Source organism: Heterodontus francisci, chromosome 15 (genome assembly GCF_036365525.1).
Source record: "Heterodontus francisci isolate sHetFra1 chromosome 15, sHetFra1.hap1, whole genome shotgun sequence".
NCBI classification, from domain to species: domain Eukaryota; kingdom Metazoa; phylum Chordata; class Chondrichthyes; order Heterodontiformes; family Heterodontidae; genus Heterodontus; species Heterodontus francisci.
In genome coordinates this window covers 11,651,902-11,669,206 of record NC_090385.1, presented here as the reverse complement: position 1 = coordinate 11,669,206, position 17,305 = coordinate 11,651,902, and positions in this window count along the sequence as shown.

The window sequence follows — 17,305 nt, the reverse complement described above, 5'->3', positions numbered from 1 at the left end:
CCTGGTTTGTGAAGTGAACACTTTTCTCTTAAAAGAATCCGGGGCAAGGTCCTCCAATTCATGACGAAGGCCATTTCACAGCCACCATGAGGTGAGTTTCAAAAGGTTCCCTTTGAAGATTTATATTTCTTTTCAAATAAGTAAAGTGAGAGTTTCTTGAAATAATATTGCTAACTTTAATAATTACATGCATTGAGGCACACTTCCTAATAGTCTATTTTGCTCTCCCTGGGTGGGATTTTATGCCCTTTAAAAATACTCAGGGATTGGGACCATTTCCGGGTCCTGACCCTGCACTTGCTGACAATGTATCCGCTGGCGCGATCCTTTGGGAGGCGGCACCCTAATTGGCTACATCCACGTCCGCCAGCCAGTTAAGGATAGCGGGCGTCTTCCTGAGGTTGCTGGACCAATCAGAGGACGTGCAGCCTTGGAAGGACAGCAGACCCACTGGCACAGGTGGGCAGTGCTGCTGTATGAAGGCATCCTCTGAATTTATTTTATTTTAAAAAATAAACATGGCCACAGTTGCCAGGCCACCCCTGTGGAGGGGAAGCTGTGTTTACTACATTACAGCAGTGACTACACTTCAAAAAGTACTTCCTTGGCTGTAAATGTTTTTAAGACATCTGGTAGTCATGAAAGGTGTTACATAAATCCAAGTCATTCTTTTCTTTATTTCTTTCTGTGTCTTTCACTGTTTGTATTTCCCACTCTCTTTCTCCGCCTGCATCTCTGGTTCTGTTTGCCCCTTTTCATCTTTCAGTGTTTCTAAAATTATCAATATATTCTAACCCTTTCCCCTCATTTGCCATCTATCTTTCACTTCTGTCTCTCTGCTCCTAGTTTCCATTGTGGAGGGTGTTATGACCAGGTGAGAAAGGGGTCCAGGTGTTCCCTCTCAGCCTTTGCCTGGTTTAACTGTAACAGGGTTCAATTTTACAAACATCATGTTTCTAGCTCCCCGACAGTGAATCCTTGTTCACTGCTTTTCCATTGTAAGGCAAAGAAATCAATCAGACGGGTTTTCTTAGACTTAAACAAGAAAGGTGGAAGTTTATTAATCTTAAACTTTAATTCGCTAACGACTACGAATACGCGACATGACCACGCGAGCATGCATACGTGATAAACACACATGCAGGTAGAGACAGAAGTAGAAAGAATAAAGGGGAAAAGTTTGAGGCAATAGCTGGGTTCTATTTACGATCCTTTGAGTTTGATGTGGAGTCTTTAGTTGCTGGTAAGTCTTGCCATTTTGTTGGGGCCCAGTGCACGCTTTATAACTTGTTTCTCTCTTGTATTTAAGTGACTTCAGTAGATCCGGAGATTAGTGAGAGAGAGAGGGAGAGCCTCTGACGTATTCCTGGGATGGCTGGTCTGACGTATGAGGAGAGATTGAGTCGGTTAGGATTATATTTGCTGGAGTTCAGAAGAGTGAGGGGGGATCTCATAGAAACCTATAAAATTCTAACAAGACTTGACAGGGTAGATGCAGGAAGGATGTTCTCGATGGTGGGGAGTCATAGTCTAAGGAAACAGGGTAAACCATTCAGGACTGAGATGAGGAGAAATTTCTTCACCCAGAGAGTGGTGAGCCTGTGGAATTCGCTAACACAGAAAGCAGTTGAGGCCAAAACATTGTATGTTTTCAAGAAGGAGTTAGATATAGCTCTTGGGCCTAAAGGGATCAAAGGGTATGAGGTGAAAGCGTGAACAGGTTACTGAGTTGGATAATCAACTATGATCATAATGAATGGCGGAGCAGGCTCGAAGGGCCGAATGGCCTACTCCTGCTCCTATTTTCTATGTTTCTATGAGCCTGACAGGAGAGAGGCTCTTCTTCCAAGTTCAGTTGCAATCTGCAGTCTGACACAAGATGTCCTGTGAGCAGTTCAAAACCAGACCTGGGACAGCAGGTTAGTCATGTGACTCACTGTTCAAACAAGCTCCTGCATTTGTAGATTTCAAACCTCTCGGTGGGGTGGGAGGGGGGATGTAGTGCTGTCTCTTACACCGACAAGATGTGGATCACCGTTGCCCAGACCAATCTCTGTTCATTGAATCAGTGAGCAATTACCATTGTCTCTCTCTCTTAGTATGCAAATATTTTTCCAGCCACTGCTGATCTCTTTAAACAAGTCATCTCTTCACTCCAGCAACAATTTAAAATTAATGTCATGTGACGAAATTAATATGCTTCATTCTTGGCAGGTGGGGGTCTTCATGACAAGTGATTTCATGTTATTGCCCACTTGCTATCGATTAAATAAAGAGAGTTGCCACTGGAGTCAATAGAGATAGTTTTATTGAACAACTTAAGCATAAATCTTGCTAACAATTACAAGCAATACACTAAACATGAACATTACTGCAACCTCAGCAGCCATGCCCAGGACACAAATCTTCATCCTACCAATGGCAATGGAGTCCAAATTACCTTGAGAACTGGGGCTTGGCTCTCTTTGTAATGAGTTTTTTTGCATGTTTTACACAATTATCCATCTACCTTTTCGAGATGTCTATCCTAATTCTTATATTGGACAGTTCATATACTGGGTCTAGAGATATGATGACCCACCCAGCAGAAAGCCAGATGGTGTAGGATAGAACTGGAGCCAATCTTTGGACACTTTTATAAGCTTTATTCACAGAGATATGCATTACAAACATGCACCTCATAACCCACCCTCCACAGTTTCAGTCTGTTCCTATTTATAGGGGCACAAGTGAATCCCAAGTAAATGCCCAACACCTGCATAAAATAAAATGCAATTAATATACAATTAACACAAGGGGTGCTTACATTCCTAAGACCTTCACAAGGTGTTTAACTTACTGAGCAGACCTTGAAGAAGATCACACACTAAAACTTTTTCCCTTTAAGTTGCTGTAGTAGTAGCTTTACAGCTGTTGGGCTAATACTTTTTACAATACACACCCTGAGCTTTTGCTGTCCAACTTGACCTATTTTCCCCACATGTGCATACTGTGAGTTAGCACTAACCCACCTACAACAACCTTCTTATTATTTAATTTATCTTCATAATCTGGCTCACGTCCATTGTTGTTTCTAACCTGACCAACTTCAGTCAGTGGACATTGAGGAGTATTTTCATACAATGCATCATTCAGGATAGCTCACAAAATTATTAGAGACACAAGGAACATTCTGGCCCAAAGATGTATTATAAATATCTCCCACCATGATTCCCAAGGTAGATGTCCCTTTTTAATGTCAGCATTATGTTGTTTTATATGTTTAAACTACAGAAGTAAACCAAGAAGGTGATTTCCTTTTCTAGTTGTCATCCTCAATCCCCAACTGCCTCTGGCCACCCTTGGAATTATCTAAGGTCCTCATTTTGTAAACATCATATACCTTTCTCCAGCCATTTGCTTTTCTAGTTTAAGATTAATGTAGTTAATATTACACATCACTGGAAGGCAGTGGGGTAGTGGTATTATCACTGGACTAGTAACCCAGAGACCCAGGTTATTCCTCTGGGGACATGGGTTCGAATCCCACCACAGCAGAAGGTGGATTGAATTTAATTAATAAATCTGGAATTAAAAAGCTAGTCTAATGGTGGCCATGAAACCATTGACGATTGTTGTAAAAACCCATCTGGTTAACTAATGTCCTTTAGGGAAGGACATCTGTTGTCCTTACCTGGTCTGACCTACATGTGACTCCAGACCCACAGCAATGTGGTTAACTCTTACATGCCCTCTGAAATGGCCTAGCAAGCCACTCAGTTGTACCTAACTGCTACAAAGTCAATAGAAAAGAATGAAACTGGACAGACCCACCCGGTATCGACCTAGGCACCAGAAACGACAACGGCAAACCCAGCCCTGTCGACCCTGCAAAGTCCTCCTTACTAACATCTGGGGGCTTGTGCCAAAGTTGGGAGAGCTTTCCCACAGGCTAGTCAAGCAACAGCCTGACATAGTCATACTCACGGAATCATACCTTCCAGACAATGTCCCAGACACTGCCATCACCATCCCCAGGTATGTCCTGTCCCACCGGCAGGACAGACCCACCAGAGGTGGTGGCACAGTGGTATACAGTAGGGAGGGAGTTGCCCTGGGAGTCCTCAACATCAACTCTGAACCCCATGGAGTCTCATGGCATCAGGTCAAACATGGGCAAGGTAACCTTCTACTGATTACCACCTACCGCCCTCCCTCAGCTGATGACTCAGTACTCCTCCATGTTGAACACCACTTGGAGGAAGCACTGAGGGTGGCAAGGGCACAAAATGTACTCTGGTGGGGGACTTCAATGTCCATCACCAAGAGTGGCTCGGTAGCACCATTACTGACCGAGCTGGCCGAGTCCGAAAAGACATAGCTGCTTGACTTGGTCTGCGGCAGGTGGTGGGGGAACCAACAAGAGTGAAGAACATACTTGACCTCGTCCTCACCAATTTGCCTGCCGCAGATGCATCTGTCCATGACAGTATTGGTAGGAGTGACCACCGCACAGTCCTTGTGGAGACGAAGTCCAGCCTTCACATTGAGGATACCATCCATTGTGTTGTGTGGCACTATCACCGTGCTAAATGGGATAGATTTCAAACAGATCTAGCAATGCAAAACTGGGCATCCATGAGGCGCTGTGGGCCATCAGCAGTAGCAGAATCATATTCAACTACAATCTGTAACCTCATCGTCCGGCATGTCCCCCACTCTTCCATTATCATCAAGCCAGGAGACCAACCCTGGTTCAATGAAGAGTGCAGGAGGCATGCCAGGAGCAGCACCAGGCATACCTCAAAATAAGGTGTCAACCTAGTGAAGCTACAACCCAGGACTACTTGCATACCAAACTGCGTAAGCAGCATGCGATTGACAGAGCTAAGCGATCCCATAACCAACGGATCAGATCTAGGCTCTGCAGTCCTGCCACATCCAGCCGTGAATGGTGGTGGACAATTAAACAACTAACTGGAGGAGGTGGCTCCACAAATATCCCCATCCTCAATGATGGGGGAGCCCAGCACATCAGTGCGAAAGATAAGGCTGAAGCATTTGAATTAGAATTAGAATTAGAACATTACAGCGCAGTACAGGCCCTTCGGCCCTCGATGTTGCGCCAACCTGTGAAACCATCTGACCTACACTATTCCATTTTCATCCATATGTCTATCCAATGACCACTTAAATGCCCTTAAAGTTGGCAAGTCTACTATTGTTGCAGGCAGGGCGTTCCACGCCCCTACTACTCTCTGAGTAAAGAAACTACCTCTGACATCTGTCCTATATCTATCACCCCTCAACTTAAAGCTATGTCCCCTCGTGTTTGCCATCACCATCCGAGGAAAAAGACTCTCACTATCCACCCTATCTAAACCTCTGATTATCTTATATGTCTCTATTAAGTCACCTCTCCTTCTCCTTCTCTCCAACGAAAACAACCTCAAGTCCCTCAGCCTTTCCTCGTAACACCTTCCCTCCATACCAGGCAACATCCTAGTAAATCTCCTCTGCACCCTTTCCATAGCTTCCACATCCTTCCTATAATGCGGTGACCAGAACTGCACGCAATACTCCAGGTGCGGCCTCACCAGAGCTTTGTACAGCTGCAGCATGACCTCGTGGCTCTGAAACTCGATCCCCCTACTAATAAAAGCTAACACACCATATGCCTTCTTAACAGCCCTATTAACCTGGGTAGCAACCTTCAGGGATTTATGCACCTGGACACCAAGATCTCTCTGTTCATCTACACTACCAAGAATCTTCCCATTAGCCCAGTACTCTGCATTCCTGTTACTCCTTCCAAAGTGAATCACCTCACACCTTTCCGCATTAAACTCCATTTGCCATCTCTCAGCCCAGCTCTGCAGCCTATCTATGTCCCTCTATACCCTACAACATCCTTCAGCACTATCCACAACTCCACCGACCTTAGTGTCATCCGCAAATTTAATAACCCACCCTTCTACACCCTCTTCCAGGTCATTTATAAAAATGACAAACAGCAGTGGCCCAAAAACAGAACCTTGCGGTACACCACTAGTAACTAAACTCCAGGATGAACATTTGCCATCAACCACCACCCTCTGTCTTCTTTCAGCTAGCCAATTTCTGATCCAAAGCTCTAAATCACCTTCAACCCCATACTTCCGTATTTTCTGCAATAGCCTACCATGGGGAACCTTATCAAACGCCTTACTGAAATCCATATACACCACATCCACTGCTTTACCCTCATCCACCTGTTTTGTCACCTTCTCGAAAAACAATCTTCAGCCAGAAGTGCCGAGTTGATGATCCATCTCGGCCTACTCCTGAATTCCCCAGCATCACAGATGCCAAACTTCAGCCAATTCGATTCACTCCACGTGATATCAAGAAACGACTGAAGGCACTGGATACTGCAAAAGCTATGGGCCCTGACAATATTCCGGCAATAGTACTGAAGACCTGTGCTCCAGAACTTGCCGTGCCCCCAGCCAAGCTGTTTCAGTACAGCTACAACACTGGCATCTACCCTGCAATGTGGAAAATTGCCCAGGTATGTCCTGTACACAAAAAGCAGGACAAGTCCAACCCGGCCAACTACCGCCCCATCAGTCTACTCTCAATCATCAGTAAAGTGATGGAAGGTGTCATCAACACTGCCATCAAGCGGCACTTGCTTCGCAATAACCTGCTCAGTGACGCTCAGTTTTGGTTCTGCCAGGGCCACTCAGCTCCTGTCCTCATTACAGCCTTGGTTCAAACATGGACAAAAGAACTGAACTCAAGAGGTGAGGTGAGAGTGACTGTCCTTGGCATCAAGGCAGCATTTGACCAGGTATGGCATCAAGGAGCCCTAGAAAAACTGAGGTCAATGGGAATCAGGGGCAAACCCTCCGCTGGCTGGAGTCATATCTAGCACAAAGGAAGATGGTTGTGGTTGTTGGAGGTCAATCATCTGAGCTTCAGGACATCACTGCAGGAGTTCCTCAGGGTAGTGTCCTAGGCAGAACCATCTTCAGCTGCTTCATCAATGACCTTCCTTCAATCATAAGGTCAGAATTGGGGATGTTCGCTGATGATTGCACAATGTTCAGCACCATTCGTGACTCCTCAGATACTGAAGCAGTCCGTGTAGAAATGCAGCAAGACCTGGACAATATCCAGGATTGGGCTGATAAGTGGCAAGTAACATTCGCGCCACACAAGTGCCAGGCAATGACCATCTCCAACAAGAGAGAATCTAACCATCTACCCTTGACATTCAATGGCATTACATCGCTGCAGCCCTCACTATCAACATCCTAGGGGCTACCATTGACCAGAAACTGAACTGGAGTAGCCATATAAATACCGTGGCTCCAAGAGCAGGTCAGAGGCTAGAAATCCTGAGGCGAGTAACTCACCTCCTGACTCCCCAAAGCCTGTCTACCATCTACAAGGCACAAGTCAGGAGTGTGATGGAAAACTCTCCACTTGCCTGGATGGGCGCAGCTCCAACAAGACTCAAGAAGCTCGACACCATCCAGGACAAAGCAGCCCACTTGATTGGCACCCCATCTACAAACATTCTCTCCCTCCACCACCGGCGCACAGTGGCAGCAGTGTGTACCATCTGGAAGATGCACTGCAGCAATGCACCAAGGCTCCTTGGACAGCACCTTCCAAATCCCCGACCTCTACCAACTAGAAGGACAAGGGCAGCAAATACATGGGAACACCACCACCTGCAAGTTCCCCTCCAAGTCACACACCATCCTGACTTGGAACTATATCGCCGTTCCTTCACTGTCGCTGGGTCAAAATCCTGGAACTCCCTTCCTAACAGCACTGTGGGTGTACCTACCCCACATGGACTGCAGCGGTTCAAGAAATCAGCTCACCAGCACCTTCTCAAGGGCAATTAGAATTAGAACATTACAGCGCAGTACAGGACCTTCGGCCCTCGATGTTGCGCCAATCATCTGACCTACACTATTCCATTTTCATCCATATGTTTATCCAATGACCACTTAAATGCCCTTAAAGTTGGCGAGTCTACTACTGTTGCAGGCAGGGCGTTCCACGCCCCTACTACTCTCTGCGTAAAGAAACTACCTCTGACATCTGTCCTATATCTTTCACCCCTCAACTTAAAGCTATGTCCCCTCGTGTTTGCCATCATCATCCGAGGAAAAAGACTCTCACTATCCACCCTATCTAACCCTCTGATTATCTTGTATGAAATTAGGGATGGGCAATAAATGCTGGCCTGGCCAGCGACACCCACATCCCATGAATGAATAAAAAAAAACTATAAACAAAATCAGAATACATCGTGTAGAATTCTGCAGTATACCATATTATCAAGAAATCATCGTCTTAAAAGATTCTCCAGCTCTCTCTTTACCCTTATCCATCTTGTGGATAGTTCCTGTTAGGTATTACTTCTCCCTCGCGCTCAGTTGACCCAATTTCACTCTTAACTCAAAGAAACTCAACCCTGAATTTTAGAAGTCCAAATTCTATTTCTCGTTGCACTTTGAAATATTCCTCCTCTCGGTATCAGTGTGTTTAATTCTTTTCAGTCGAAAATCAGGTTATCTTGGAGCATGTATCGGTGCCTTGATTAAAAAGTTTTCTCACTCTCCTGAGCCACATTAACTATTTAATATTGTGTTGTTTTCAAATAACTGAACATGTCTGAGACCCGTCCATCAATGCCAGATGGTTGATTTGGTAAAATGAATGCCCTCACACATCTTTCCCTAACCCTTTTGGATTGATTCTAATTCACCAATTAACAACAAACAAAATGATTTTAAAAAATTCTCATTTGGTGGTGTAATTTTCCTGTTTCTATCTTGTATCCTCAATCACTTACTCTCATTCAATTTGATCTACCCCTGTAATTACCATTTCATCGCATTCAAGAACCCCGGAAGAACTTTTCTGTCTAATACGTTATTCTAATAATATCTTTAAAACATAGCCCAAACATTTCCAGTTGTTCCAGTTTAATAACACATTTTGTTTGTTCGTTTTACGAAATGTCTTCATTAACCTTCTATTTCCCAGTATAACCTATGCTTAAGCTTGTCCATACTCAATTTTATCTCTCCTAAAATCTTTCTTCTTTGGTACACAGTAATGGGCAGGAACTACCTAGATTTCATTCATTTAAAAAAAAATTGATTTATAGCTGTAGACGTGACTCCAGGTCGTATGTTGCCTCGCTGGTGCCAGGGTCAAGGATGTCACAGAGCGGCTGCAGGGCATTTGTCCACATTGGTACCTTCGACATTGGTAGGAAGAGGGATGAGGTCCTGAAAGTAGATTTTAGGGAGCTAGGAAAGAGATTAAAAAGCAGGACCTCAAAAGTACTCAGGATTACTCCCAGTGCCACGTGCCAGTGAGCATAAGAATAAGAGGATTGATCGATTGACCATGTAGCTGGAAAATTGGTGTAGGAGGGAGGGCGTCAGATTTGTGAGGCATTGGGTTTGGTTCTGGGGCAGGTGGGACCTATACAAGATGGACAAGTTGCACCTTAGCAGGACTGGGACTAACATTCTCGCAGGGCAATTTGTTCGTGCTGTTGGGGAGGGTTTAAGCTATATTGACAGGGGGATGGGAACCTGAGAGAGAGCTCAGATTGGAGGGAAGAAAACTGGTAACAGGAAGTAGAAAAGTAGTAAGCAAAATTAGAAAACAGACAAAGTGAAGGCCAGCATCAAATAGGATCAGAATGTGGAATAATATTAAAAACACAAAGTTAGGGGCACTCTATCTGAATGCATAGAGGTAATTGGTATGATTTAATTGTCATTAAAGAGACATGGTTACAGGATGGCCAAGGCTGGGATCTGAATATTCAAGGACATTCGACATTTTGGAAGGCTAGGCAAAATGGAAGAGCAGTTGGGGTAGAGCTCTTAATAAGGGACGAGATCACTACTTTAGTGAGAGAGAATCTTGGGTCGAAGAATCAAGATGTTGAATTAGTTTGGGTGGAGCTAAGAAATAGCAAGGGGCAGCAAACATTGGTGGGAGTTGTTTATAGGCCACCAAACAGCAGTGGTAATGTTGGGCATGGTATAACTCAGGAAATTAGTGGTGCATGTAACATGGGTAATACAGTAGTAATGGGCGACTTCAATTTACATATAGAGTGGGTAAACCTAATCAGCAGTCATGCTGTGGAGGATGAATTCTAGGAGTGTGCATGAGATGGGTTTTTGGAGCAGTACGTAGAAGAACCAACTAGGGATTGGGCTATTTTAAATTTTGTATTACGTAATGAGAAAGGGCGAATTAAGAACCTTGCTGTAAAGGAGCCTTTGGAAAATAGTAGCCATAATATGACAGAATTTTACACTAAGTTTGAAAGTGATATTGTTTAATCTAAAACTACAGTCTTAAATTTGAACAAAGGAAACTATGAAGGTATGAGGGGCAAGTTGGTTATGGTGGATTTGGAAAATACACTGAAAGATTTGACAGAAGACAGGCAAATTTAAAGAATGCTTACGTGGTCTACAATAAATATACTTTCCTCTAAAAACCAAAAATCCAAAAGGAAAGATGAAACAACCGTGGCTGACAAAAGAAGTTAAAGATTGCATTAGATCAAAGGAATTTGGCTTATAAATTTGCCAGAAAAAGTGGTAATCCAGCAAAGGATGACCAAGAAAGGGAAAAAAGAATCTGAATACAAGCTAGCAAGAAGCATAAAGGGAAACTGTAAAAGCTTCTTTGGATATGTGAAAAGGAAAAGATTAGCAAGGACAAATGTGGGTCCATTACAAGTGGAGACAGAAGAATCTATAATGGAGAATAGGGAAATGGCAGAGAAGCTAAACAATTACTTTGTGCCTGTTTTCACGGAGGAAGGTACAGAAAATCTCCCAGAAATATTAGGAAACCAAGGGACTTGCAAAAATGAGGAACTGAAAGAAATTAGTATTAATAAAAAGGTAGTGCTTGAAAAATTAACTGGATCGAAGGTTGATAAATCCCTGGACCAGATGCGCTCCAGCCCAGAGTGTTGAAGGAGGTGGCTATAGAGATAGTGGATGCATTTGTGGTTATCTTTCAAAATTCTATAGATTCTGGAAAGGTTCCTGTAGACTTATAAATTTGGAAAGTAGCGAATGTAAACCCACTATTTAAGAAAGGAGGGAGAGAAGAAACAGGGAAACTACAGACGTGTTGGTTTGATGTCAGCAGTAGGGAAAATGTTGAGCTGTGATAACTAGACACTTAGAAAATAGTAATATGATTGGGCAGAGTCAACATAGATTTATGAATGGGAAATCATGTTTGACAAACCTGTTGGAGTTTTTTGAGGATGTTACTTGTAGATAAAGGAGAACCAGTGGATGTGGTGTATTTGTATTTTCAAAAGGCTTTCGATAAGGTCCCACACAGGAACTTAGTAAACAAAATTAGAGCACATGGGATTGGGGGTAATATACTGGTATAGATTGAGAATTGGTGAACAGACAGAAAATGGAGAATAGGAATAAATGGGTCATTCTCAGGATGGCAGGCTGTTACTAGTAGAGTACCACAAGGATCAGTGCTGGGCCATAGCTGTTCACAATCCATATAAATGATTTGAATGTGGGGACCAATGTAATATTTCCAAATTTGCGGATGACACAAAACTAGTTGGGAATGTAAGTTGTGTGAAGGATGTAAGGAGGCTTCAAGGGGCCTTGGACAGGCTAAGTGAATGGGCAAGAACATGGCAGATAGAATATAATGTGAAGTGTGAAGTTATCCACTTTGGTGGAAAAAAACAGAAAAACAGAGTATTTCTTAAATGCTGGGAGGTTGAGAAGTGTTGATGTCTAAAGGGACCGGGTGTCCTTGTTCATAAGTCATTAAAAGCTAGCATGCAGGTGCAGCAAGCAATTAGAAAGGCAAATGGTATGTTGGCCTTCATTGCAAGGGGCTTTGAGTACAAGAGTAAAAATGTCTTGCTGCAATTGTATAGAGCCTTGGTGAATGACCTGTTTATTTCTGTCTGTTCACCAATTCTCAATCTATACCAGTATATTACCCCTAATCCCATGTGCCTTGGTGGAACTGCACCTGGAGTACTGTGAACAGCTTTGGTCTCCTTATCTAAGGAAGGATATACTTGGCATAGAGTGAATGTAACAGATGTTCACCAGACTAATCCTTGAGATGGCGGGATTGTCTTATGAGGAGAGATTGAGGGAATTGGACGCGTATTCTCTCGCGTTTTGAAGAATGAGAGATGATTGCATTGAAACTTACAAATTTCTTACAGGGCGTGACAAGTTGGATGTAGATAGGATGCTCCTCCTGGCTAGTCTAGAAACAGGGGACCTAGTCTCAGAATAAGGGGTAGGCCATTTAAGACTGAGTTGAGGAGGAATTTCTTCACTCAGAGGGTGGTGGATTTTTGGAATTCTCTACATCAGAGGGCTGTGGAAGCTCAATCATTGAGCATGTTCAAGACAGAAATCAATAGATATCTGGATACTAATGACATCAAGGCATATGGGGATAGCGCAGGAAAGTGGCATTGAGATGGATGATCATCCATGATCTAATTGAATGGTGGAGCAGGTTCGACGAGCTGAATGGCCTACTCCTGCTCCTATGTTTCCTTAAGTTCCAGGTAAATTTTCTTTTTGAGTCTTTGAACAGCAACTCATATCAATTTATCACATTGTTACAACCAGGTGAGAAAGGTGCCAAGGGGTCTGTTACTATCTTCACCTAGTCTTATTGTAACAGGGTTTAATTTTAAACTCACTGTATTCTGAGCCCCCACTTTGTGAATCCTTGTTCACTGCTTTCCAATTATAGGACGAAGAAACCAATTCACACAGGTTTTCTGAGGTTTAAAGAAGAAAGATGAAATTTTATTAAAACATAAACTTAAACTCTAATATGGTTAACGCCTATGGATATATGATGTGCCCCTGCTAGCATGCACACGCGATGCACACATGCAAATAGAGGCAGAAAAGAGGAGAGGAAAATATAGTAGAGAGGGGTTTGAGGCAATATCAGAAGAGTTTCTTGTTTACTGTGCTTCGAGCTCACTGATTGTAAGTAGTCCTGCTGTTTGTCAGGGCCCAGTGTTCTTCTTAAACCTTGTTCATGTAGGAGACTTTTCTCGCTTTGAGTTTCACGTGTTTTCACAAGATTCAGTTCCGTGGGAAAGAGATGGAGGCAGGCAGGACTGGAGAGGAGGTTCTGTTCCAACCGGGAGCACACGGCTTTCTGAGTTAAAATCCTCTGTTGGAAGTTCAAATTCAAAACCTCCAACAGTCAGTCAGTCATGTGACCAAAACTGGTCTGACCACTTCTTCTGTGTATTGGGGAAACAACGAATGGGTCCCCATTGTTCCAACACTGTCTGTTAGTCTGCAAATGTCTTTCCAGTCAGGGCCTTGCAATTTTAAGTTTTAATGTTCATGTGGTGAAATAATGTGTACCTCAGTCTTGGCAGGTGGGGGGCTTGCCTGACAACATCAATTCCAATTGCAGAAACAAATGATGCACGGGCTTGAGCACTCTGTCTCAGAAGATAAAAAGAGACCCTCAATGTCAGAGCCCAAATCATCAGCTTGCTGTAACATTTAATATCTGCTGATGCCTGCAGATCAGATCTTAAATTCCCAATGCCATTGTATCTCTTCCTGCACCAACACTTTTTCAGCAAAGGTTGCTTCATAACTCATCTAATTTTTATGTTAATGAACTTCTCTCGGTAATCCGACACTTCTGCAATCCTGTAAATTGTGGTCCCCTGTTTAAAAGAAAATAGAAATAGCAAATTCATTGTGCCTGTTCTTGAGAACCCGATGGTTAATTTGTCAGATCATGATTTCCTTCTGTCACTGTGGGGTCATATCCACTCAAATTATGAAACTTAAAATTTAATAATGAGCAATATATGTTTACATTCAGCAATGCAAAAGTTGTTACTTCATTAAACAAGAACAAGTGCCAGTGGGAAGGGCTAACTTTTTTGCATGTTTGTAAGATGATGGAACAAGATATTGTCAGACCCAGACACTTGCGTCACTTCACGTAAATTTAAAACCTTCGCCAAACTAATAAGAACAAAATCCTATTTTACTTTTTTTTTCAAAGTCTTTGTACCTTTAAATAACACAAAGGTCCGAATACAATAAAATTCTGGATTACTTTTAAACACAATCTTATCTGGTCAGAAAGTATTTTTGTGATTAAACTCCAGTTGTTGTTAAATCTTTTAATGTTTATTAAAGAGGTGGCCAAAATTTTATTGACAAATCATTCTTTGATTTCTTTCGATAAATTTATCACACCACAGTCATTCAAGATCAAAAGTAGGAAGGGGACAAAATCTTTCCCTTTGTCTTTCTTTATTCCATCTTGATTTTAAAAACCAGTAATATATGGGTTTAATTCTGTGTGCTTGTGTAAACAGGTTGACAGCTGCATTATAATTGCAGAGAGACTGACCCATCTATACCTCTGCAAGACCTATCGATTTGTTTCGGTTCCCTTGCTCTTTCTTCATACGCTTTTAAATTGAGTTAGAGACAGAGTGAAATCTACAGAAGTGTCAAGTGGTTTCAACAGAAACCCATGAAGAAGAGACACAGAATAGGTTGTGTGAATTTTAAATGTACAGTTGAGAATTATAGAAGTTTTGTGCAAACTCTTGATGATTTGCCCAAAGCTAGTGTCAGTATTGGAATGGAAAGGAAGCAACAGTAATTGAGAAGCGCAATATAGCACGTTATAGGAAGAAGTGGAATCCAGAGGGTCAATGAAGGAATACTTTTATGTCATCTGTGAAGAGGCCATCATATGCAAGCAGAATCTAGAGAGGTTGGTGAAGTTGCATCACCCAATGTAACGCTGGTGAACATTGCGGGAAGATATCACAGATTTGTAGAAATGCTTCCACAAGCAGTTTAAGTGAGGATGAGTAAGTCCATTTTAAAGAAGATGCTTGTGGCTTGAAATCTCGTTGGATGAGAAAATTAGAGGACAGCAAGTGAGTTCTTCTTTGGGGAATCAGAACTGAAAATGAATCATTTATAACTCCTCTAGATACATCATTTGTTTTTTTTTACTTGTCCCGCTTTTGCCTTTTGTCATTTAATCTGTCCTGTCTTCCACCCTATCACAGGCATTCCTTTTTGTTCTTTCCTTGCCTCCACACTTAAACTGCCTCTGAACTTGCTTAAATCCTGTATTTTTCTAACTTTTTCCAGTTCTGATAGAAGGACATCGACCTGAAACATTAACTCCATCTCTCTCTCCACAGATGCTGCCAGATCTGCTGAGTATTTCCAGCATTTTCTGTTTTCATTTCAGATTTCCAGATTCCACAGTATTTTGTTTCTGTATTCTTCTTTGAGGAGTTTCTTCACTCACTGAAACAGTTACACAACTGGGACAGAAACTATAGTGATTGAATTTTATACTGATTCAGAAGACAGGGTCTTAAGGGATTTTGTGAAAAGGTAGGGAATTGGGATTAACAGCTGGTGTGCAGGTTGTGTAGGTAAAATGGCCTATACCTGTTCTTAGCTTTTCTGAAAGGTATTTTATGCTGACTTCTGCAAATAATTCTCTTTAAATTGACTTCTAGTGTGGACTTATTCCAATTCTACAATTACTAATCAACCAACTTCAGAGAATATTCTTTTGTACTTCATTTCTTCACTTACAGACCTATCAGGCAGACAGTAATTAATATAGAAGAATTTTAAGAAACAACAGTCAAACATTGGAGGGAATGTACTGCAGCATTAGAAATTTGTATTGGCCATGAATCAGGTGGAGCAATCTCATCTCTGAGCCAAAGGACCATGGACTGAAGCCCCACTCCAGAGGCTTGAGTGTATAATCCAGCCTGACTTTCCCAGTACAGTACAGGAACCTATTGCAGTGTCAGAGGTGCCACCTTTCTGATGAGACATCAAACTGAGACCACGTCTGCACTTTTAGGTGGATGTAAAATATCCCACAGCAAAGGTGGTTCTCCCCGATGTCCTGGCCCATATTTGACCCTCAGCAAACAGTGGCAGCACTTCTAAAGTACTTCATCGGCTGTAAAGTGCTTTGGGATGACCTGAGATTGTAAAAGCTACTATATAAATGCAAGTTCTTTCTTTGATTTTTTTTGACTGCTGAATAATGTTACCCATCTGTACCTTTAACCAGCTTGCAGTTCTTACCATGGGCTGGATTCTATATAGCCCTCGACGTCGGAATCTGTGGTGGAGGGGGAGGGGGGGGGGTGCATGATGATTGCCTCGGATGAGGCCCACCATGGACCTTGGCACTGGCAGGGCCCGGCCCAATATTGCTGGTGGCGGCAAGGCCTCATGGCGGCACCTCCACCGCTCGGCAATTTAAATATCTGAATAATTTACAATACCTGAATTAATGAGTCTCCCATCACCTCCTAACGTCCCACCATGATGTTCACCCTAGCCGCTGGCACTGTCGCGCCTGTAGGCAGGGGTGATGAGCTAGGCTTCTCAGTGTTGTGGGGGGGGGTGGGGTGGGGTTGGAAACAGGGTCAAATTAGCCTCAAAGGTGTAGGGGATGGTGGGAAGGGTTGAAGTTTAAAGTTTGTGCAGTTGGGTGGTGGGGGAAGGTCAGATAGTAAAGGTAAGTGTTTTGGGGAGGAAAGGGTAAATAAATAATTTAATTGTTATGGGGGGGGGCGGTGTGAGAGGGGCAAAAGAGATGTATTTTTTTTTCATTGAATCTTTCTTTAAATATTTAAATTTGGCTCCCTTTAAAAATGTCATCAGCGCCTGCACACAGGCTGCTGACGCCGTTGCCAGGGACGCTCAGCCCACTCCCTCCACATGATTGGTGGGAGGGGTGGGGTGCCGGCCAGGCCTGGCTATTTAAATGAGCCGCCGCGAGTGGAATCGCGGTGGCTCTGCGTGGGCCGCCATTTTTTTGTGAGACAGACTTATAGAATCCAGCCCCACATTTGCAGCAATCACAGTATCCTAGGGCGATAAGCACTTTATTCTAAATACTACGTATCTCTTTGGATCCCTCTTAAATCCTTTGCTGTGTAAATCACACAAATTAACAATTCAACCTAATAAACATGCAATAATATAAATTGATTTATGTACCAGTGAAAATGAAAAAAATCATAACGAGGAGGATAAACCAGCTTTAGTATTATCCTGGGAGCAATTGTGCTCTTGAATTATTAGCAATTGCTGAAAATTTCTTCCTTTGAAGTCTTGACTCCACTCTTGAGTTTTGTTGCCTCTGTAATGAGAAGCTTTTTATGTTGTCTGGTGCAACATAAATGAGATGCATGGAGTTCAGT